Genomic DNA, 23,803 nt, shown 5'->3' with positions numbered 1-23,803 from the left:
AGGCAAAGGCCTTGAATAGGGACCTGCTTGAGATTGTTGAGGAATAGAAAGAGGGCTGATTGTGGCCAGAGTGTAGTGCGTGAGAGAGAACCAGTGGAATGAGAGAAAGTATGCACGCAGGTAGGGAGCAAAAGTAAGAAGTTTGGGTTTTATCTTAAGTGTAACGAGGAGCCATTGAAAAATTCTAAACAGATAACATGATATTTTTTTTTTGTCTTGAAAAGATGACTGACTGCTTTGTGGAGAATAGGAGTTTAGGAGTGTTGCCACTTAGGAGTTGATTTCAGTAGTCAGGCAAAAGAGATGGTGACAGATTGGCCTAAGGTGGTAGTTACAGAGATGGGGCAGTATGAAAGTCAGGAGACGTCTTAGAAGTAAAGTCAAAAGGACTTGTTCATGAATTGGGTGATGCAGAGTGAGGGAGGCAACCCTGACAGTCAACAGAGTGAAAGATGTCCTAACCAGATAGGTTTTAGGTCCAAAATTGCTCATTATAAAGAGATAATGAGCTTTTGGTGACCTCGGTGCTGATGGCAACAACAGCATCATCTGTAGATCCTGTTTTTGTTAGAATACGTGAACAGTGGGAGATCACAAGGACAAACTTGAGACCATTTCTGGAAGTGGTACCTGTTTCATTTATTCATTCATCAAATACATAATATCTGTTAGATGTGGACAAGTGTTCTGAATATAAAAAGATAGATTTCTACCTCAGATGCTCACACTCTTATTCCTTATGAGAATCTTCACAAACAGCCCACCGTGAAGTCACCCCTTTGGATTGAGACCTCTGTGGACATCAAGTTGGTTAAAGTCAGTAATTAACAAAGCAGCCCTTTAATTTCTGGATTGGCTGTGGTTTTTCTCCAGCAGTAATAACTTAGACCCTTTTTAAATGCATTTCTGAAAAGAAAGCAGACATCTTCACTCGTCCTAGCTGTGCATTGCGATTGTGCTCCTTATACTCTTACTTAGCTCTTCTCGCCTACCCACTCCTGAGACATACTGGCATACAGTAGCTTAAATATTACCATTTTCCTGGAGGACTGTAAAGGGTGTCTGAAAACCCTCTAGTTTTCCCTCTCATGAGATCCAAACTGCATTAATTTATCATTGAATATTTCCATTTTAAGAAGCTGTTAATTCCAATAAATGTTGATGGAGGTTTGAAGCCCAAACATTTTAATGAAGCCATAAATCAAGAAGCCATGGTGACTCTCTTCAGATGCCCTCACATAAAATGATCTGGAGGATGGAAGGTTTGCTATGGTATTACAGCGGCTGCTTCAGGCAGGCAGACAAGCATTCCCAATTTGGATGTTAATATGTTATAGTTAGCACAGTGCAGAGCTGGTGTGGAAAATCATGAGTTTGTGGTTCAATTGTCAGCTACTTCATGCCCTTTCTCCCTCATCTGTCTCAAATTCTAGCTTTGATCGTAAGCATCCTTGAAGTTGCACATATCAGAGGGCAAGTATCACTAACATATGTCTTTGTTTCCTTAGGTTATCCCTGCCATTCATAACTACAGTTACCAATGTACTTCATCATTCAGGTCATATCTCAGGTTAATATTCTGCCTCCACTTAGCATAGTCTAATACACTCATCTTTGGAATTCTGCAGCTATTACCTTTATGTGTTGAAATGAGAGAGTGTCTTATTTGCCTGTGGACTAAATTCTCACTGGTATTTTTTTAAATGTCTTAAAATATTCACTTGCTTATAATTTTATACTTAATGCAGTTTTCCTGGGCTCAGTGGATCTGTTTCAACATATTGTATCTGTTCTGTATAGTGTCATGTATTATTTAAATGCATTTATTATAAAATAGGACACGCACAAGTTTTGCAGATTGCCAAGAAGGTTGCCCTCTGGGCAGATTTTTCTATGAACTACATCAATCTCATGATCTCCTCCTCCTCTCTACTTTCATTTATAGAGCACCCTGGCACCAGGCATTACCATAGTAACATAGAAAGATTGTTCAAACAAAAATGGAAAAGAGATAGCACTGAACTTTTATCTTCAGTGCTTTGGGTTGCTGTGCATCCACCAGCCAAGATACATAGTGTGGAGAAAGCAGGGAGCTGTATCCTAGAAGCTATTAACTGTCATTAGAGATGAGGGTGCTGTAATACTTGTGAATTCCTGAGAAGTCAGTTCATTAGCTAGTTACTAAGCCCTCACTGTGTGCCAAGCCCCAGTACATGGGTGTTGCACGCAAGAAAAGATATGGTTGCTCCCTTCAAAGAACTTACACTCTAGTAATTGAACCCCTTTCCCACAAAAGAGTTGCTTTGTAAAAATCTTGACAATTCCAAACAGATTCCCTTTTCTGCCAGGTATCTTTTTTTCCAAATCTCTTGAAAATAGGTTCCTGAAGTATATGATTATAAACCAAATTTTTGTCCTGAATACCCTGCTAATGGGGTGAAAATGGAAACCTGTGTTTGAAATACTTGTGTATTTTTGGAAGTTCTCTGTTGCTGTAGATCATGGGCAATGGTTTATAACACTCTGTAAGCCAATTGTTGTGTTCCTTTGCAAAAATCCTGATCCACTGAGAATGCCCCAGGTGAGGTATAGACCATAGGTTTTATAAGACTCCAGATAGCCTTGCATGGTGAACTGGAAATGCTTTTAGCTTCTTAGAGAAAGTTAATGAAAATACTATAGTGGTAAATTAAAGGAAAGGAACTGGAGTGTCAAGTGAGAAATTAGCTGAATTCCATTTCTGCATAAGCTAGTAAGTAGCAAAGAACAGTTATGCCATCTGAAGAGCTAAGTTATTACCTGGGTGTTTGCTGCCTTTAAAATCTATATCAATTCTTCTGGTATACTTTGTTTGGGACTGTTTGCTATATTTCTATTCTATCCTGACCACAAAGTAAAAGAAACCATTTCGGTGCTTGGAGAATCTCATCTGTATAAAAATAAAATTTTTCCCCAAATCTGTGAACACTGTATCCTTTTTCCCTGACCTGCTGGAAGGGTGAAAAGAGGCTCTTGAGAGATAATAGAGATTCTAATAATACTAAAAAGTCAAATTTGTTGTTTAAGTTTGTATTTTACAATTCATGTCAACCACAGGAAGGACAGACTTCTAAATAGTGAAGTGGCCCAAAATTAGCAATGGAAAAGAGAGAAGGACAGAGATAATCCCAAAACTATGTAATCAAAACTTGCAGGCAGCATTTGGGCAGGGTAGAGAAGTCAGTCTGCCATGCTGTCTTTTTCTAGACCACACAGTTGCAGTGAGAGGACAAAGGATAGGAGAGCTACTGCAAAAGGCACATCCAGTTCAGAAATAATTGTTTTCCTCCTTCAACTTGAGCCTATTTCAGAGCAGTTGTTTTGTCTGTTTATAGAATCATCATTATATCATCCTACAAAGGAAATAATCATGGTCTGGCTCAGAGGTGAATTATGGAGTATCAGGGAAGTAGAAGTGAATATTTTTAGATATTCTGCTTTCAAGAACTAAATAACAGGCCAAGTGTGGTGGTGCATACCTGCAATCCCAGCCCTTTGGGAGGCCAAGGCAGGAGGATCACTTGAAGCTAAGAATTCAAGACCAGTCTGGGAAATGTAATGAGAACCCATCTCTACAAAAAAAGACTTAAAAAAATTAGCTGTGTGTGGTGGCACATATCTAATCCCACCTGCTCAGGAGTGCACTGGGAACTCTAATTGTGAACTATGATCACACCAACGTATTTTGGCCTAGGTAATTAGAGCAAGACTTAGTCTCAAAAAAAAAAAATTTTAAGTAAATGAAAGTACTGATTCATCTAAAGAAAGCTATCCATCCCACTGTTTTCCCAGTGAGTAATAGATTACTTCAGTCGTCTGTGTTCTCTTGTCCAGATTGTTCATGAGCAGGAGCCACATTTGCAGCTGCATGTCTGTGGTTAGAGGTTTATTCTATGAACTTGGAACTATAATATTCTCAGCAGGAAGTCAGCTAACTTGAGATTGAACTAATATCTACTGGTGCAACACCATTTAATTTGGGACTGTTTGCTACATTTATAGCAAAGATAGTGTCATTCCTCTGCAAGTTGTTGTTATATTGTTTCTGTCTACTTTGGATACAAATTCATCACACCAAAAAAGTAGTGATAGTCTAAGTTCATGCACTGACTTTTGGAACAGTCCATGAAACAAGTATAGATTTGTGGAGAAAAGATGGGATCAGGAATATGCAAACCACTTACCATAAAAGGAACAAGCTTTGAAGGTCATCTGTAAAAACAAGCAATGGTGAAATTACCTATGCTATAGGCTTTCTGAAGGAACCAAATGAAATAATGCGGGCATGTCAGTCAGGAAAACAGTGCAGGAAACAGAAATCACTCTAGGTATTTCAAGCAGAAAGGGATTGCATATGAGGAATTATATGCTTCCAAAATCGTTGGGAAGGCTAAAGCAGTGGATGTTGGAAACTGTGAAGTCCAAGGACACACTCCACTGAAGCAGCAGTCCAGAGGTCAGAAATGACTCTTGCTGGGCACCAGCACTCACCACAGTCATCTCTAAACACCAACAGAATGGTGACCAAGATACCGAAATGCTGAGTACAGCTGCCTCAGTGCTGATCATTCTGAACACTCACATTAGTCAAAGATTACATATACCCAGACGGATCAGATTAGCATAGATCTGTTAGGAATCATCATAGCCAGACATAGGCAAGGCAGGATCATTTGGTTATGTGTTCTTCTGTTAACTTAATTCCTCTACACAGCTTTTTGTTCACGTCTCTAACGTTTTGTATGTCTTTGAGATTTGGTGTTCTACCTCGAAGCTTTGAAATAATTCATTTAAAAATGAGCCCTTGAGCTCCCAACCTGTTGGTAGGCAGAACACATACTTTGGGTTGAATGTGATCACTGTAGCTTGCACTACAGTGCAGCACTCTCAGCACTAGCACTTGCAGATAAAATATACCTAGCCTCCCATCATTTGCTAATGCTACAGTGCAGTGATTCTGAGCCCAGTGTATGGGAGCCTTTGTGAACCAATGTACTTGCATTTAATCCACACCTCTGACCTTTCCATCTCAACCTTCCATCCTTGACAAGCAGAGCTGCAGTGAGAGAATGTCCCAAGTTTGGACTCCCAAGTAAGGAGGTGGAATGAAGAGGTGTCTGCTGTTGGGCTTCTACAAAAAGCTTGAATGAGATCATTGAAAATAAATGGAATATGCATGCTTTTTCCCCTCCACATTCCATAGTTCTCTTATATTAAAGCAGATAACAGGGAAGCTACATATTTTATTATTTGTCTCTCTGTAGAAATATCTTTACCAACCTAGAATTTAACATTATCCTTTTGGCTTTTTCTTGAAAATTACTGTATCTGAAACATTCCTATACTTTTTGTTTTTAAAAAGTATACCAAAGACACCATTCATTGTGTTGCCCACTGCCTCTCATATCAAGACGTGTAAGATAAATTTCTGTTATAATTCAATACTAGAGCAAAGGTTGTCTTTACTGACAAACTTATATGCTATCCTTGCAAATATTGAGAGTTGTGTAATACATTCAGACCTCTTTTTGCCTTGACTCCAAGAAAGCTCTAAAAAAAAAAAATTAGTTCCCTTGCAGTAGTTTCCCTAGCCTAGATTTTCTGGGATAATATCCTTCCTTCACCCAGCCTTATCATCACTTGTGCTTGTTAATGTACTTCCCTAGAGTTTTGGGGGTTGGTATTGGGTTTTTTTGTCTGTTTGTTTTACTAATTGTGTTCTTGTAAACCACATATCTCCTTTGGGGCCTATTAGATATCAAAATCATGAATATCAGCTTTGGTATAAAAAGTCACCTATAGAATTAAAATATGCATGTCTGGAGCTTACCGCATGATTGGTGACTTAGAATCTTTGGGATCAGGACTGAGATAAGAATATAGGAAGTCCTCATGTAACATTGTCGACAAGTTTTTTAAAAGACTGTGACTTTAAGCAAAACAACATGTAGTAGGTCCTCAAATGATATGTTCAATGTTGTTTCATCACAGAGTAGAAGAGAAAATGAAATTGGTTTTGTTGTAAGTTGTTTTGCTTGAAGTCTCAGCTTCAAAGAACCTGCGGATGACATTAAATGAAGGTTTACTGTATAGTTTTTAAGTCTCCACAGGTAATTCTGATATGTTCTCCTGATTAAGTGCACTAAAGTTAGTCAGTCAGTCAGTCAGTCATGTGAGTGAGCAACAACTGGAAATTAAACAGTCATTGGATTGCGTATTGGCTGATCCATGTGAGATGGCTGGTCAGGCAAGTAGTGACAGTTGTTTAAAGAAGTCCTAAGGTAAAGGGATATGGTTGCTGTAGAGCCACCATTCCAAGACAGTTGACTTTATTCATTTATTTATTCCAACATGTAGTGAGTGTCTACTGTGTACCAGATGCTCTGGCATTCAGGATACCAAAATGATACAGTCCCCAAGGAGCTCACAGAGTCTGATGGGAATGACAGACATATAGATAATAACTAAACATTGTAGCAAATACAAGAATGGAGACATGCCCAGGGCATCATGGTAGCCCAGTGGAGAAGCATCTGCTCAAATTTTACCAGAAAAGGTCAATGAAGGCTTCCTAGAGAAAGCAACTAGAGTGGATCTCAAAGGATGAATAGGAGTTATCCAGATGAAGGATATTCCAAAAAGGGCCAGCATTATGTGGGAAACTATATACTGTGTATAGGAGAGCTCAGCTATTGCTGCGTGACAAATTACCCCAAAATTTTGTGGTTTAAAACAATAAAAAATTATCTCTTAATTTCTATAGATCAGGAATTCAGGAGTGGCTTAACTGGAGGATTCTAATGAAATGTCTCCCATGTGGTTATGGTCAAGGGGTCAGCAGGAGCTACAGTTATCTGAAGGCTTGACTGGGGCTAGACGATCTGCTTCTAAAATCTTTTACTCATGTTGCAGTAGACAGGCCTCCTCAGTTCTTTACCATGTGTGTCTCTTGACAGGCCTACCCACGTCTCCTTGTAACATGACAGCTGTCTTCTCCCAGAGTGCATAATTGAAGAGAGGGCAAGGTGAAAGCCAAAATATCCTTTATGTAATAACCTTGGAAGTCACACAGAATCCTGGAGGTTATACAGATCAGCCCTATTCACCATAGGAGGGGACTACACAAAGGCACGAAACAGGGATAATTGAGGAGATCTTGAAGCAGCTACCACACAATGCCATCAAGTTTATGAACTGGAATGGCAGAAGAAGCTGGCTAGATGCAGAGCCCAGTCCTGAAGGAGCCCAAAGACCATCAATAAGGAGCTGAGACTTTTTGTGTGGGCATTGTGAAGCTATTGCAGAGGCAGTAAGAAGAGAATTGATGGTGTCAGATTTACATTTTAGAAAGGCTTCTTGACAGTATGGAGAAAGGGTTTGGAACAGAAGAGCTAGTTAGATGTCACAAAAGTCCAGCAAGATTATATGGGCCCATATTAGGGCAGTTGTGGCATGGAAATATAGTCCTTTATTGCTCAAAATGTTGTACATGGACAAGCAGCTTTGATATTAACTGGGAGTTTGTAAAAATGCAGCCTCCCAGGCACCAGCCTAGATATACTGAATAGAATTTGATTCATGTGGACCTAAAAGTTTGAGAAGTGCTATTGTAAAGGATGCTGTAGAAATAATTAGGAACACAGAGGAGACAAGAGAGACTCTGAGGTCATGTTTATTCTACTTCAAAACTAGAATGCAAATTGTAAACATTTTTACTGAAATCTATAGAATAGATCCAGAGAGCTTTGGGCATTCACAGCATCACTAATGATGTGGCATGATCTAATAACAGAAGGGCTTTATCTGTTAGTATAAATGGTAACCGTGTAAATAAATGTTGCTAGCAGAGGAAACCTATTGAATACTTCTCTGCTTTACATCATTTTCCAAGGAGCTTATTTGTTTTCTCTCAGAGTCTGAAGAACAAGATAGCTAAATTTTCAGAAAAGGGACCATGAGAAATGGAATAATGTGATAAACAGAGATTTGGAAAGCTACAAGATAATGCACATTCTGGAAAATGTCCTAATTTCCAGATGACCTTTCCAAGTATTGTCTTTTCTGGGATTAGATATGGGAGCCAATTAACTGCTGGGACTCACACAGTAAATGTCTGCCAGGAAATTCATTACTTGCATATGGTCAACAGGAACTACCATCCAGAGGGTTTTTTTTTTAACTTGTTAAGCACAAGTGCATCTTATGACGTTCTCCTGGTCTGCCGGCTGGCAAGTGCCATCTGCCAACACTGGCCATGTGTCAATCTTTGCTTTTCCCCCTTCGTTCTTCCACCTACCTCTTTACAATTAAGAAAATTATATAAATCAATTAGTGCTGGATCTCAGAATTCAGATGAATCTTATGCTAGTTCTGCAAAGACGAGGAGGAGGGAGGGATGGAGGAAGGAAGAAACAGATCTACCTTTAAAAAACTGGTAAATGAGCATTGACACAATGAGAACACTTTATTGATGGAGGAGAGAGAATTTCCTCTTGCAGCACGTTCAAATGCTTTGGTGGCTAATGATTTCAGACCTCCCAGAGCCTTAGTCCCATTCTTCTCCAGGCATGAACTGTTGTCCCTACTACTAATCAGAAGGTACTTTAGGTAAACTCATTAAAGAACAATGGGGTCACTGGCTCCAGGAGCTGCTAGAGATTAAATGGCTTCACTGGCATACGTCCAGAAAGAGGAAAAGTGAAAGGGAAACTGGTCCCTTTTCCTTGGCCCTTCTGCCTGACTCTCTCCTGTGTTCCAGCCCCTGATAGTTTAGTTTCCAGTGAGTTATTGCTCACTTACTGAGTCAGTTTTTAATTAGATTCTCACATGATATGAAGTTATTGTTGCTATTTAGAGTGGTTAGACACATCCCTGATTAGTAAATCTGAGACTACCAGTAATTATAGAGCCTTAGGTAGAGCTCAAAGCTGCTTGTCACTTATAAACTCCCCCTCTGGGGTTCCCAAAGACTAGGTAGGGACATTTTCAATAGTACCATTTCCCCCGAACGTCAAGGACTTTCCTGTCAATACTCCCACCACAAACCTTGAGTGAGTATTTAAAATAAGATCCACTTCCTCCTCCTGGAGTGAGATAGTGTTGGGGGAAGAGATGCTAATTAAGAATATTCCCAAATCTTGTAAAAGATAAACCTCATTTTCCTCTTTTTGCTTATGTCAGCTTAATAGGCATCATATCCCTATTTCTCAGAAGTTTACCTTTGAAAGCATTCTCTGAGATTCTAGAAAATAAGATATTAGAGATTTTACAGTTCTCCCCTCCCCCAGTCAAGGTCCTCCTTTCCTTCCTTTGCTCTATTTCATCCCATAATACTGGTCACCTTCTAGGCTACAGTATAAGTTATCTTTACTGTCTGCCTCTTTCAATTAGAATATAAGCTAAGGACAGGTATTTCAGTCTTTTGTGTTTGCTGCTGTATTCTCAGCAACTAGAAAGTATCTGGCACATAGTAGGCACTCAATAAATATTATTTGAATAAATTTAAGATTCTAAACAACCATGAAACCTGTTTAGTATCTTTGTTTGGAAATAAACCAATTAAAACCCTGAGAGTTTGTGACTTTCCCAAGATCACACAGCTGGTCTACAGAGGCAAGTCTAGAAGGTGATTCCAGATCTTTCTTTCAACGCTGTGTCCTTCCTACCACCCAGTGCTGCTTTTGGCTGCTGGATGGAACTGGAAAGAAGACTGGAGGCTAGAGGGGATTTTCTGAGTCCTGCCCAGAAGTAAGCAGGTGTCATGAGCATCTTCTGCCCTCGAGAGGATCTTGGCAGTCAAATTTGGCTGTAGCCTGGTTGCATTCGTTAGTCATAATAGCCACCTTCTGCTGCCAGGATTTTCTCCCTGTTTTTTTATAAGACTGCCTGTTTGAAGAATGTCTGCACACATACACACACACCCCTCCAGGCTCACCAAAGCAACATACAGCTCTGTCAGGAAAAGGATCATAATCTCAGCCCTAACTCTCTGTGATGCAGTTTTGGTAGAGGTATTGCTGATGAAATTATTGAAGTTTCAAAGTCCCCAAGCTATCCTCTTGACACAACCACTATTTTAGCACTACCTTCTGTTATTCTTTGGTTCTTGCTACCCCAAATGATCACACTACCCTGTTTGGATCCACAAACTCTACCCCAACATCTGGCCAATCTTGCCATGCCCTTCCCCCTACACCATGCCCTCCTCACCATCCCCAAGGAGCTAAAATGAACAATTGTAGAGACCAGACAAGACTGAGCTCACTGGTTGAGAGAGAAGGTCAAGAGTTCTGCTGTAGAAGGGAAAGAATCAGGAAACAGGAGGAGGAACAGAGAATAGGCAGTGCTTGACAACCCTGTGGAAGTAAGTTGTCTGCAGAGTTGAGACAACTAGAAACAACTACACTTTTGTCATTAGAAAATATTAATTTTTTAACCTTCTCAATACTATGATCAAAACCTCTCTCACAAGGCCCACAAACTTTCCTATTACAGGGCTGTCATTTTTGAATAGGAAAATTTTAATTCAATATTTCAAAAGCGATTGCTTGGAAATAATTTCTTTCATGGTGTTAAGTCGCTGGAGAAAAATGCAGAAGATCTTTCTGTCCATTAGATGCTGTTCACAAGAGAGAAAAATGGCAGGAATTAACAGTATGGTGGCTTCACAGGACTGCCCAGCTAGTGTGTGAGTTCAGGAAGTGTCTTGTTTGCAGAGAGAGAGTGATTAATAAACCAGATGCTACTCTGACTCTCCTAGGAGTCAGAGGAGACAAAGTTTGAAGGCTACATTTACAAACTATCATGAACCAGCCCCACCTATAAGCACGCTGAACTTGTTTCAATCATCTAATTTCTCTCTAGCCCACGGACCAGCCTTATTCCTGCCTTTTTGCATTCATTTGGGTCCCTACTATGTTTTAGCCTCTGTGCTGGGCTTGTACTAACAAGGTAAAGAGGAATCCTACATGGTCTCTGCCTTCAAAGACCTCATGTACTTGATACAGAGGTAAGTAGATTAGCAAATAATCAACAGCTATTGGCAAAATTAATGAATTAACAAAAATGCATTTAAATTAGGTTGTGAGCTCCTAACTGCTGTAGGAGCTAAAGAAGGCCTCTTAGAGGAGTTAACAGCTGAGCTTTGTGCCTCACAGTTTCCTTGAGGCTGTGCAGATTCTTGGATTCTCGTCAATAACGCCAAATAAGATATCCCTCCCTAGGACTTTTTCTCTATTAGGCACCTGATTGTGTGATCTAACACTTAGGGTATTGGGAAAGTTGGGGGTGGGGTGGCATATGGAGTATCTTGTCTCTGACTCAGCCTTATAAGAACACCGTGTGTTTGTGTGCGTGTGCGTGTGAGTGTGTGTGTGTGTGTGTGTGTGTGTGTGTGTGTTTCCTAAAGGAGGACTGATTTTAATATCTGAGCAGAGACTTCTAGGAACTTCCTTGTTGTATGGAAATCCCATAGACCCTACAGTCATTATTGCAGAGAAGCATCCCATTTTAAAGCTGGCATTGACCTTCTAAATCAACTCATCCTTTTTACAGTTAATGGAGGTTAAAGCCGGGGATGCTAAAGGACTGCCCAAAGTCATGCAGCTAACGGCAGGCAGGAAGGCCTCAGTTCTTTGCAATTGTTATGGCACCTTGTGGGTACCCCCAAGGGGCACACACCTGTCAGCATAGTGGGGTGACTAGGAACAAGTGTTACACTAGTGTCAAGGGTTGGGAGTGATGTATGAGATACTACTGAATCTTTGAGCTGGAAGGGCCCCTAGGAGTCATCTCACTCACCTCCTGCATTTTTTTGACAAAGAGAAGACAGGGAAGGTGAACTTGATCTTCTCAGCCAGGAGAGGTATTGCCCTCTAAGTGGGATATGGGAATGTGTGGGATCATTTTCAGCTTTCACAATGACTAGGAAATGATACTGGCATTTAATGGGCAGGTGCCAGGGATGCTAAACATATATTGAGTGGAACAGTCCTACAATGAGGAATCACCCAGCCCCCAGATGTTAACAACATCACCATTGAGAACCATGAAAAGAGCCCCATTATAAACAAAGAAGGGACCAGGCTCTGAGGTGGTTTACCCAGTAGTTCATAATTGTGTGCACATCTGGGGGTAAGTCACAAACCCCTCTGAAAATTAAATAGAAACTTCCTCTTCATGGAACCCTACACATACACAAGAACCTTGCCCTTAATTTTAGTGGGTTAATGAGCCCCTTTAACTATCAATGAACCACAGGTAAATGACTCTAGTCTAGAAAGAGACTTAAAAGTGGAAGGAATTAAATATGCATGTATTTTCTTATGGGTAAAAATTATTTTATGATCTGTCCAATGAAATGAAGAGTAAATGCAGGTTTTTTTCTCTATCAAGCGAACACAGTGCTATCCAGACTATTAGATTCTTTCTTTTATTTATTCATCAGAAGCCTTGGATTTTTATTCATCACTTAAGAAGTATAGCTGTTATTTCCTATTGATAGTCAAACTAAAGACCACATCTCCCTCCTGCACCTTCCTTTCCTTTCTCTCCCCATAGGAAGTACTCGGCAGGACTGAGGTAGGAAGTAGGAGTAGGTACTGACGTCAAAGTTTTCCTCTCCCTGAGCTTTGGAGAGTCCCTTCTTCAGGAGTGTGAGCCCTGGGTAAGCGATGGAAGAACTGCAGGCTTTAAATGCTAGTCAAGGTGTAAATTAGATACTGTGTTTTCAAATGTGCTGAGTAATTTCTGACTTGTTAGGTCAGTTAAATTACAAAATGCCCCATTTCAGAACGCTATTTCTTCCATTTGCAACAAGTCATGGCAAATGGAAGAACTAGATTAACCAGTCATGCCTCCATGATGTTGTTGAAGAGAATAGAGGAAGGAGAGATGGAAGAATCACTACCATTCTGTGAGAGGAGATTTAGGGTCAGACCAAGCAGACTTATAGAAGAGCTATTCTTATTCTTCAAGGGTTTACATCTCATTCACTCCTGATGGAAATCCTTGGGGGCTTATTTTATTATCTTTTTTACTAATGAAGAAACTGTGACTGAGAGAGGTTAAATAACCTTTTCGGTTGAGTCAAAATTCACACCCAGCCCTATGTGACTCCTAGGCCAAGGTCTTTCCACCACAGTGCTTCCCAGCGAGTTTGGGAATGAACACAGGTAATAATAATTTCATACAGCTAAAATTATGTGCACAGCAGGTACCCCCTTAAAATTATAGCAGCCTTCCCATCTACAAGAGCCATCTCAGATTGTTCTTGGTTATTTCAGTATGTTAAGAACAAGCCTTCTGACTTTGGTTTAGTTTTGTTTTGTTTTTCATAAACTGTGCTTTCATCAAGGCTGTAGAGAATCCTGTTAGGACTGCATGTCATGATTTAAACTGTGGCTGATGAGTGACTCCCTTCCTTCCTTCTCTTGACTCAAACCTTTCTTTTCTCTTCTTATGGGAGAGACCAAGTATACTTCTGCATGCACAGTGTCTGGAGATCTTCCCAAGCCTGGCTTGGAGATGTCAAAAGGGAATCTGTACCTAACTTTAACAGAATGGCTTCCACTTAGCTAGGGGCTTTGTTTTGTCCCCCAAAGTAGCTAGTGACTTTGTTTTGTTCCCCCAGAGTGTTTCATCATGTTCCCTTTGTAGATTTGTTTCTCTCTGAATTTATGTAAAGACAGTGGCATCCTGTTGGACAAGAAGTCCTTTCCCACTGCCTCCTGTTGGAGAGCTATAGTCATTGCTGAACAGATGACATCCTGCCCTCTGCAATAATAACAGCCATCCCCCCTGGGTGACAAATATCTCATTAACTGAATGTCTTGGGTCAAGGGGTCATCTTTCTGCAAGCAGTAGACCTTTGTACCATTTGCCAATTAGGGGGTTAAACACATCCCCTATCCTTCCTCCCTGCTGGGTGTGAGTTTCTACCCCTGACCCATTGCCAGCAGAACTGATGAAGGAGCTTACCCTCAGAGTCTCTAAATGATGTCCAGTGCTCTAGATCTGCTAAGAAATATCTGAAAAACCATTGGTTCCAAGTTGGTGCTTGATTTTTCCTATTCCCATCAGCAAAAACCATAAATACTCAAACTCTAAAATTGGTCTTAGAATTCCAACACCAGGTATAGAGGCCTTAATTCTTTTAATGGGGGAGCAGAAAGAGCACTAGGTCGGGAGTCAGAAGACCAAAGGTTTAGCTCCAACTCTACAGCTAACTGCCCACGTGACCCAAGTAACTTTCTTATCCAGTTTTCCCTACTGGAAAATGGGAGTTTTTTTCCTTAGATAGTCTCTAAAAGCAGTACTGTCCACTAGAAATATAACAGGAACCACAAATATAATTTTAAATTTTCTGAATTTTAGCAACATTAAAAATAAAAGGCAAGTAAAATTAATTTTAATAATATATTTTATTTAACCCAGTATATGCAAATCATTAACATGTAATTGGATTTTTCACATACTTTTTCCATATTAAGTTTTTGAAATCATGTGTGTTTTATACTTATATTGTATTTAAGTTCAGACTAGGCAAATTTCAAGGGTTCAGTTTGGCCACATGTGGCTGATGGCTACTATATTGGATAATGGAGCCCTAACTCTTTCTGGCTATTAATTTTTTTTTAGTCTGTCACAATCCTTGAAACTTTTGAAGTTAGATGGAGTATTTAGAATTTTTCTGTTTTAAAATATAACACAATATTTGTGAATACCCCAGGGGAATCCGGAGCAGCACTCCATGATCAAACAGATAAATATTTCTGTAGCAAAAGTATGACAATACACAGGAGATAAAGACAATAAATAGCACTATGTAGGTTGGGTATTGCTACCAAGTGAGTTAAGAAAAAGAAAAAAAAAACTTTTGTTAGAGGGTTTGCCTTTTGAAATTACAGATAAAGGATTGTGAGTCTGTGTCAAAAAAACTCTTCAGTATTAGGTGCAGTATCTGCTTAGTAGTTTCCTTTGTCAAAACTGGTCCCAGCATTACCATGGCAATGCAGTTGTCCTTTGACTAGCCAGGGACGTGGCATTCTGGTTGAATCATTTCCCTTGTTTTGACTCTTAGTAGTGGTAACAATCTTCAAGCCGAAAGGGTAACCCATGGAGGCCATGGAGACTTAAGACTGCTGGATAAAATATAGGATGCCCAGTTAAATTTGAGGTTAAGATAAACAGTTAACACATTTTTAGTGTAAATATGTCCCATACAACATTGGACTTTTATATAAAATTCAAATTTTACTGGACATCTTGCATTTTATGTTTTAGCTCTGGCACCTCTACCATGTTAAAAGCCGTTTCAGCAAGTAACCACTGCTTCCTGTGGGGCCAGCCAAGGGAGTGTAAGGGAAGACTTTCTCATCTGGCATCACATTTGCTCAGACAGACCATATAAAGTAGCCTGGATGGTTAAGGAGAATGGAAATCTGGTTGTCTTGATTCTAGAATCCAAAAAATTAAGAATGACAAAGAATTGAGCTACAAGTATGGCATATGCAATCCTGGTGTGGGCCTTGATCACGGCAGAGGGCTAATCTAAGAGGTGTTCTTAATTGACTGTCTTAAAGCCCTTAAGAATCTTCTCAGGTCAAAGCCACACACCAATCATATAAATTGATTGGGGATTTCTTAATCTCTATCAAGTTTTCCAGAATGAAAACCGAAGAGAGTGAGCTAGAAACTATCTCTTCTTCTTTAAATATGGGGTGGGAAGTGGTGGGCGTTTGTTGAGAGCATAACTCTCTCTGTAAATGCCTCAGAAATTAAGAGGTGCCAAGAGGAAGTGCTGCTTTAAGAACCATCTGGCTCACCCAGGTGCAGGACTGGGGAGGCTCTGAGCCTGCATCAAAAGTGGCTTTAGCGTCTGTAAACAGCGTCATTCCCAGCATTCCCTGCCAAGATGGGGCTTTATGTATCCCAGAGAGAGTCAGCAGAAGCAGGTGGCAAATTTGACAGACTAGGGAGAGGATGACATGGTATCTGTTCATTCAGTGGGGTTCACTCAGGATCCCTCAAACTTCAATGCCTTCCTTTCTAATGACATGTGAGGTGCTGGATCAAGAGCGGTGGCCTGGCTGCAACTGTTTCAGATCAAAGGAGACTAAAAGAACATGACCGACAAATGCAGTATGTGGTCTTAGATTGAACTCTGGACCAGAAGAAAAACTGTTCCTATAAAGGACATAATTGAGACAATTGGTGAAATTTGAATACACGTCATTTATTAGAGAGCAGTTTTGTCATTGTTAAAATTTCTGATCATAATTGTACCATGGTTATGTAAGAAAATGCCTTTGTTTCTAGTTTTTAAGGGTAAAAAGTTTATGGTTTCAAATGGTTCATAAAAAAATAATACAGGTATGCATATCCACTTTAAAATGTGGCACAAAGTTGCCTATGAGTAAATCTCTGTAAAGAGCATGGAATATGGAAGTTCATTACACTATTCTTGTAACTTTTCTATAAGCTGTTTAAAAGAGAAAAGAATAGCAGCATGATACCATCCAAAAACAGATACTTCAAAGGGATAGCCATGGGAGAGGTGAGGATCCCTGTGTCCCTCAATGAGGAGCTGCCCAAATTAGAATTTCACTGACTTGTGGTTTCAGGATTTGGAGTAGTGGTAAGAGCCCATGCACCAGACTCAGTCCGCCCTGGTGTTCAGCCGGGCACTGCATTGTCCTATTTAACTTTGCTGAGACTTAATTTTCTAATCTGTAAAATTGGGCACTGTAACTTACGTCACAGCCTTTCTGCTAGGATTGGAAGTGATGTTTGCAAAGCAAAGTGGCTGAGTGGCATGTAATAGGTATTCCCACCAAATTAAATATGTCTTTGTCTCCATAGAAAGACCATGACTTAATGGCTCCAGAGTCTTTTTTTCATCAGGTACAAGGAGCAGCAATCTGTAACCAAATCTGTGGACCAGACTCAGGCTCTGCCCCATTTGAAACGCTCTCTTTGCAAATCCCAGTGGAAAGCCTATCAGCTGGCAACTTCGAGCAGTATTTCCAAGCATGATCAGTTTCTTAGTCACATAATCACTTTGAACAAAACCATGACAAGCCTTTTCAAGAATGCTTTTGAAAATCTTTTCTTCCACAGCTGCCACACAGCATGAGAAGCAAGGTCAGGTTATTGGCTCAAAGGTTTGAAAAGGATGGAATTTACTCTGGACTTTAACCTTCAGACAAATGACTTCACAAGACATGGGAAGTAAATGTAAAAAGAAAAAAAGCTCTGAGGCTGTGAGTGAATAGTAATGATGCTGAACTGGAAATCAAAAGACTTGAATTATAATACTGGCTGTGCCATGGAGTAGCTGGTGATTTTAAAGCAGGCCATTCCGAGTCTATTGCTTTATATGTAAAATGGGAACACTAGTGCTCCATAGTTGATGGATTAAACAAATGAGATGAAGTACAGTGCTTCATTGCTTCAACAGGGATATGTTCTAAGAAATGTGTGTAGGTGATTTCATCATGCTAACACCATTACGTGAACATTATATTGTAGACCTAAATGATAGAGGCTACTACACACCTGGGCTGTATGGGATAGCCTATTGCTCCTAGGCTACAAACCTGTGCAGCATGTTACTGTACTGAATACTGAAGGCAATCATAACACAATGGTAAATATTTGTATGTCTAAACATAGAAAAGGCACAGTGAAAATCCAGTATTATAATCTTATGTTACCACTATCATCTATCAGTCCTTCATTGACCCAAAATGTCCTTATGTGGCACATAATACACATGGAGGCTCTTGGTAAACTCTAAGGGGCCATGTAATATATAGCCTAGCTACTCAAGTGTCATTCAGCATTGACATCACCAAGGATGAAATGAGAAATGCAGACTCTCAGGCCCCACCCAGACCTACCAAATTAGAATTTACATTTTAACGCCATGTAAATTGTTCAGAGCATTCATGAAAAGTTTGAAGACATACATGAAAGTTTGAGGACCTCTGAGGTAAAACACCACCCTTGAATTGATTCTTGAGGTGGCGCCTTTAAAGAGACCTAAGGGGGCTTACTTAAAACCAGCTCTTTCAAGGCCTAGCGTTTTGCCTATTCAGACTATCAAATGTGTCTCGTGAGGGTTGGGCAAACCAGCCTAGTGTCTAGTTGATGTTAAAACACCCCATGTCAAAGTGAGCACTTGCACTTTGACAGTGCTTCTGCCTCAGCACAGAATTTCTACACTCATGGACAAAATCCTCTGTGCCACCTCCACCATCATCACTGTGGGGTACTACAGTCAGCTATGAGGTTTGGAACACCTGTTACTCCCAAGTCCTGACTTCTCTCTGGGTCTGGAGACTACTATGTCTATCATGAGACCATCTTAGTTTGATGTAAAGGAATGTAAAGACATAACCAAAGGTAACCTGCAAGTAAGAATTAGTATAGTCTGTCCAGTCTCCCTTTGCTGCTTGAAGTGGCAGTTGGTAATGACCCCAAGTGACCCTGCTCACCTTTGAGTAGATGAAAGGAAAATATTCTGGGGTATCTTGTAGTTCTGCAGTTTCTTGAATTTGCTCTACTTTGGGCCAACCCTCGGTTGGCTAAGGCAGACGCCTCAAAGTCAGTAATTGAGGGGACTTTATCCTCATTTTCAGCATCCATGTACCGTACTCAGTGCCTGGACATGGTAAATGGCTGCCTAATGGATGAATTTGATTAAGACTCCAGCACAGCACTTTATAGATATTAGGTGCTCAATAAATACCTATTGGTTGATTAGCTAGGTCAAGGTGACTTTCCCTTAGGCACTTACAGGCACAGAGCCCAGACTCTATGAGCTTGTCAGGGTCTTTGAAAGTGTTTCAGACCTAAACATTAACAACAAAATGACTCCAAGATACAAAAAGGAAACTGCAAAGTAGATATTAAAATATGTAATTAACTGGATGCAAAATATAATATTATGCCAACTAGTCAAGTGCAACTTGCCTCTTAGAGTTCTGTGCAGATTATATTAAATTTTGAGATGTGGGAACCTTTTAATATGTTAAACGTGGCATGAAGGAAGCCCCAAAAGTTAGTGTCAAGAGCTTAAGAAGGATTTAAAAGATCCCCAGTCAGAGGAGTCACGTTGGGTGATGTTTGCTCTCCCCTGCTAAGGAGTCTGAAGCAGGGCAGAGATGCTGCCTATCTGAGATAGACACCAGACAGTGGTAAAGAAACAGTGCAGCAAAAATCAGGAAAGCCAAGATGTAGGAAAAATTACAGGGTTTTCACACTGTCCCCAGATGATTTTTCCCAGTATATATTTTGTACAGTTTCGTGTAAAGAGAAAATTTTCTGCTTCTTGTCTTACTGCCCTAGCATTGATTAATGGCAAGCCCTATATCCTGTGCATTTCTATTTATTTTCTTAATCACAGGCTGTAGACATTGGCATGGGCCGAGCATAGGGGGGAAGTGAAAATCAGATGTTCATCAGTTTTCCCATTTCCCCATTCACTTCAAGAACATTTTTGTTCTAAACTTTCATTAAATTACTCATGTAGGTAATGTACAGAACTAAGGGGAAACGTAATCCATTTGCTCTCTGAGGCCCAATTTCATTAACATTCCTGCAGACACAAATAAAGGGATCTATATTTGTTAGCTTTTCCTACACAGCAATGCCCCCAAAACTTAGTAGCTTAAACAGCCATCATTTATTTGCCTCACAATTCTACAAGCCAGCAATTTGGGCTGGATTCAGCAAGGTAGTCATTTTGGCTAGGTTCACTTATGCCTCTGTGCTCAGCTGCCAAGTGAATTGCAGGAATGGCTGGTCTAGGACGGCCTCATTTGAGACTACTCATCTTCATCCACATGTTTTCACATGCTCCAGCAGACTAGCTCAAGCTTATTCACTTGGAGGCTGAGCAGGTGTCCCAGAGAACAATAACTGGAAATATACAAGACCTTTTGAGGTCCAACCTTAAAGCTGTCACACTGTCACTTCTACCGTATTCTGGTGAACAAAGCAAATCACAAGGCAAGCCTATATTCAAGGGATGGGAAAATAAACTTTACCTCGATGGGAAAGAATTTCAGAGTCATACTGTAAGGGACATAAATACTATGAAGGAAAGAACTGCAGTTCCTTTTTGCAGTCTACCAGAGTCAAACACAATGAAAGAAATACAGCCTTGAATGAAATGAGTAAATAATGTTTAAACTGCATGGCCAAAAAAGAGAGGATGGGAATCAGAGGATTCTCATGTTTTAATATAGTCAGACCAAAGCCGGAAAATGAGAGCCAGGGCCTGATCAATCTATTGGAGCTCGCAAATTTGATCTTGATGGGGAAATAACCACTTTAGAAAAAGTAGGGGTGTGTAGTTTTGCCAGAGAGCTATGTTTCAAGAGTATGCAGAGTTATAATATCAGATAAAAATTAACCTTTGTGCAAGGGGGCAGATCCAAGATGGCTGAAAGGAACAGCTCTGGAGTACAGTTCCCAGGGGGAACAATGCAGAGGGTGAGTGAACACCACATTTCCAAACAAGTTATAATTGCCCACAGACCAGGAGATTCCCAGGCTGAAAAGCACCACAAGTTCCCAGCATGGCTGTTTTAGTTGGCACAGTGGATCTCTGCACAAAAACAGAAATCTGGGCAGTCGTTTCAACTGGCGCCTGGAACGCCTGGAAGACAGAGCCGCCCATTCAACTGAAAAAAGGGGGCTGAAACAGGGAGCCAGGTAATCTGGCTCAGTGGGTCCCAACCCCACAAAGACCAGCAATCTGAAATGCTCTGGATTGAGAGTTTCGCAGCAACCCGAGATGGTCCAGCTCTGTTGGGGGAGGGACATCCACCACTACCAAGGTAGTCAGCTATTACAGAGGCAGTCTGCCATTACTGAGGCAGACCACCATTACTGAGGCAGTTCTAAATATACCTCTATAAACAAAACCACAAGGAAGTTCACACAGCACTGGGCAGGGTCCACAGCAGCTCAGCAACCCCTCTGCTGGCAGACTGTGACTCGGCTGCCTCCTAGCTGGGCAGGGCAGCTCTGAAAAAAGGCAGCATCATGTCAGGAACTTAGAAATAAAGCCCTACCTTCCCAGGACAGAGCACCTGGGAGAAAAGGTGGATATGAGTTCCACTGCAATCGACTTAAATGTACCTCCCCAGCAGCTCTGAACAAAACAACAGAGTTCACAGCTTAGCACTTGAGCTCCTATAAGGGATAGACTGTCTCCTCAAATGGCTCCCTGACCCCTATATATCAAAAAGTCACCTCATAAAGGAGAACTCAGGCTAACATCTGGCGGGTATCCTTCTGGGACAAAGATAACAGAAGAAGAAACTGGCAGCATCCCTTACTGTTCTGCAGCTGCCACAGGTGATCCCCAGGCAAGCAGGGTCTGGAGTGGACCTCCAGCAGTCCTACAGCAGAGGGGCCTGACTGTTAGAAGGAAAACTAAAAAACAGAAAGAAATAACTTCATCATCAACAAAAAGGATGTCCACTCAGAGACTCCATCTAAAAGTCACCAACTACAAAAACCACAGGTAGATAAATCCACAAAGATGGAAAGAATCCAGCGTAAAAAGGATGAAAACACCCAAAATCAGAACGCCTCTCCTTCTACAAGGGATCACAACTCATCACCAGCAAAGGAATAAAGCTGGATGGAGAATGAGTCCAATGAATTGACAGAAACAGGCTTCAGAAGGTGGGTAATAACAAACTTTTCTAAGCTAAAAGAACATGTTCTAACCCAATGCAGAGAAATTAAGAACCTTGAAAAAAGGTATGACAAAATGCTAATGAGAATAAACAGCTTAGAGAAGAATATAAATGACGTAATGGAGCTGAAAAACACAACACAAGAACTTCATGGAGCATACACAATTTTCAATAGCGAAATCAACCAAGCAGAAGAAATGATATTTGAATTTGAAGATCAACTCAATGAAATAAAATGAGAAGGCAATATTGGAGAAAAAAGTGTGAAAAGAAATGAACAAAGCCTCCAAGAAATATGGGATTATGTGGAAAGACCTAATCTGTGTTTGATAGGTGTACCTGAATGTGACAGAGACAATGAATCCAAGCCAGAAAACACTCTATGGGAAAACTTCCCCAACCTAGCAAGGCAGGCTAATACTCAATACAGAGAACACCACAGAGATATTCCTCAAGAAGAGCAACCCCAAAGCACATAATCGTCAGATTCACCAGGATTGAAATGAAGGAAAAAATGCTAAGGGCAGCCAGAGAGAAAGATCGGGTTACCCACAAAGGGAAGCGCATCAGACTTACAGCAGATCTCTCAGCAGAAACCCTATAAGCCAGAAGAGAGTGGGGCCGATATTCAACATCCTTAAAAGAAATTTCAACCTAGAATTTCATATCCAGCCAAACAGCTTCAAAAGTGAAGGAGAAATAAAATCCTTTACGAACAAGCAATTGCTGAGAGATTTCATCACCACCAGGCCTGCCTTACAAGAGCTCCTGAAAGAAGCACTAAACATAGAAATGAACAACCAGTACCAGCCACTCTAAAAATGTACCAAATGGTAAAAAGCATCTACACAATGAAGAAACTGCATCAACTAACAACCAGCTAGCATCAAAATGGCAGGATCAAATTTACACATAAAATATTAACCCTAAATGTAAATGGGCTAAATGCCCCAATCAAAAGACACAGACTGGCAAATTGGATAAAAAGCCAAAAACCATCAGTGAACTCTATGCAGGAAGCCCATCTCACATGCAAGGACAAACATAGGCTCAAAATAAAGGGATGGAGGAAGATTTATCAAGCAAATGGAGAGCAAACAAAAGCAGGAGTTGGAATCCTAGTCTGTGATAAAACCGACTTTAAACCAACAAAGATCAAAAGAGACCAAGAAGGGCATTAAGTAATGGTAAAAGGATCAATGCCACAAGAAGAGCTAGTGATCCTAATTATATACGCACCCAATACAGGAGCACCCAGATACATAAAGCAAGTTCTTAAGACCTGCAAAGAGACTTAGCCTCCCACACAATGATAGTGGGAGACTTTAACACTCCACTGTCAATATTAGATCAAAGAGACAAAAAATTAACAAGGATATCCAGGATGAATGTGGATCTGGACCAAGCAAACCTAATAGACATCTACAGAACTCTCCACCCCAAATCCACAGAATATACATTCTTCTCAGCACCACATTACACCTTCTCTAAAATGACCACATAATTGGAAGTAAATCACTCCTTAGCAAATGCAAAAGAACAGAAACCATAACGACCAGTCTCTAAGACCACAATGCAATTAAATTAGAACTCAGGATTAAGAAACTGACTCAGAACCACACAACTTCATGGAAACTGAATACAACTGGCTCTTGAATGTTGACTGGATAAACAATGAAATGAAGGCAAAAATAAAGATGTTCTTCAAAACCAATGAGAATGAAGACATAACATACCAGAATCTCTTGGACATATTTAAAGCAGTGTCTAGAGGAAAATTTATAGCAATAAATGCCCACATGAGAAGCAAAAAAATCTAAACTCGACATCCTTTCATGAAAATTGAAAGAGCTAGAGGAGCAATATCAAAAAAACTCAAAACCTAGCAGAACACAAGAAATAACTAAGATCAGATCAGAACTTAAGGAGATAGAGACACAAAAAAACCCTTCAAAAAATCAATAAATCCAGAAGCTAGTTTTTTTGAAAAGATCAACAAAATAGACCACTAGCCAGATTAATAAAAACGAAAAGAGAGAAGAATCAAA

General features: G+C 40.3%; 1 protein-coding gene and 1 pseudogene across 17 annotated transcripts in view; both read left to right on the top strand.

Annotated features, from left to right (window-relative positions):
• TMEM108 (transmembrane protein 108) overlaps window positions 1-23,803 on the top strand; it is a 337,717-nt gene that overhangs the window by 210,117 nt on the left and 103,797 nt on the right. The gene's annotated exons all lie outside the window — the stretch shown is intronic.
• LOC128929991 (isocitrate dehydrogenase [NAD] subunit gamma, mitochondrial pseudogene) overlaps window positions 1-23,803 on the top strand; it is a 96,190-nt pseudogene extending 72,387 nt beyond the window's left edge. The window contains exon 3 of the transcript XR_013528635.1: window positions 1-23,803. This exon is cut by the window's left edge and continues 4,394 nt beyond it. The product of XR_013528635.1 is annotated as an isocitrate dehydrogenase [NAD] subunit gamma, mitochondrial pseudogene (transcript).

This window comes from Callithrix jacchus, chromosome 17 (genome assembly GCF_049354715.1).
Source record: "Callithrix jacchus isolate 240 chromosome 17, calJac240_pri, whole genome shotgun sequence".
NCBI lineage: Eukaryota > Metazoa > Chordata > Mammalia > Primates > Cebidae > Callithrix > Callithrix jacchus.
The sequence above is the reverse complement of the archived record's forward strand: the minus strand, read 5'-3'. Positions and strand labels throughout refer to the sequence as shown.